Here is a 995-nt window from a genome sequence, read left to right as displayed (position 1 = left end):
AAATTTGAGTACTGGTCGTGTGGGAAACAGACGAACGAAGACAATTTGATGAAGGATCAGGCAATGAAGCTTCTCAAGTAGGCCCACTTTTGGGCATTACATGTAATGGGGAAATACATGTACATCCAAGGGGCCTCGTTTCAGAGGCAACAGGTGACATAATAATAATTATAATAATATCAGATCGACTGGCCCTTGCTTGGTTGTAAGCAAGGAGTTTACTAATACTTTTAATCTCCTTGGTCTTGGTTGTAAGACAGGTTTGGGGAATCCGAAAGCCTACAAATGAATTGTCACCGCATTCCCCCTCCTCTCCCCCACCCATAAACTTATTACTCCTCCCCCCCCCTTTTTTTTTAGTTCATGTAAATCCACAATACATGTACAAACTATTGAAACCACTTGGTTCGTAAGCTCCCTGAAACGCTTTCCCAAAACTCCCTGAAACGCTTTCCCAAAAGGTCGTAAAAATGAAACACAAACGGAGTCATTTCCCCTGGATAGCATAACGCATTGTGGGTACTACCAAATTTGTTTACAAATGGCGACCTAACGTGAGTGTTCACCCGCGTTCTTTCAACTATCCAACTCTAAATTTAAACAACTCGAAACATATTTTGAACTGTGCTTGCTTTTTGGTAACCAGTCGATGCCATTTTTTCTTATTCACTAAACTCACTTTATAAAACTTGCAAGATGACTTTTCAGAAAAGTTTGTTTGGTGCTATTGACCTAAAAATAAAATAGTCCTACAAACCGGGGCTTTCACTACTTTCAACTTTGTTTGTTGTCGAGTCCAGTGCTTGCATTAGTGATGGGAATTTGGCTACGGTGTCAGAATTGATTTACAAAAAAGGAATAAGTTTAGGTTAACATAGGCTCTTGTTATTCCACGGTAGGGGGCCTACGTCTCAGAAGGCCACCTCTATTCTCACCCGGAGTGAGAATAGTGCAGGCGAGTCTTGTGGCTATTCTCACCCGGTGCGCGTTCACCA

This window comes from Aplysia californica, unplaced genomic scaffold (assembly GCF_000002075.1).
Source record: "Aplysia californica isolate F4 #8 unplaced genomic scaffold, AplCal3.0 scaffold00064, whole genome shotgun sequence".
Classification (NCBI taxonomy): domain Eukaryota; kingdom Metazoa; phylum Mollusca; class Gastropoda; order Aplysiida; family Aplysiidae; genus Aplysia; species Aplysia californica.
The sequence above is the reverse complement of the archived record's forward strand: the minus strand, read 5'-3'. Positions refer to the sequence as shown.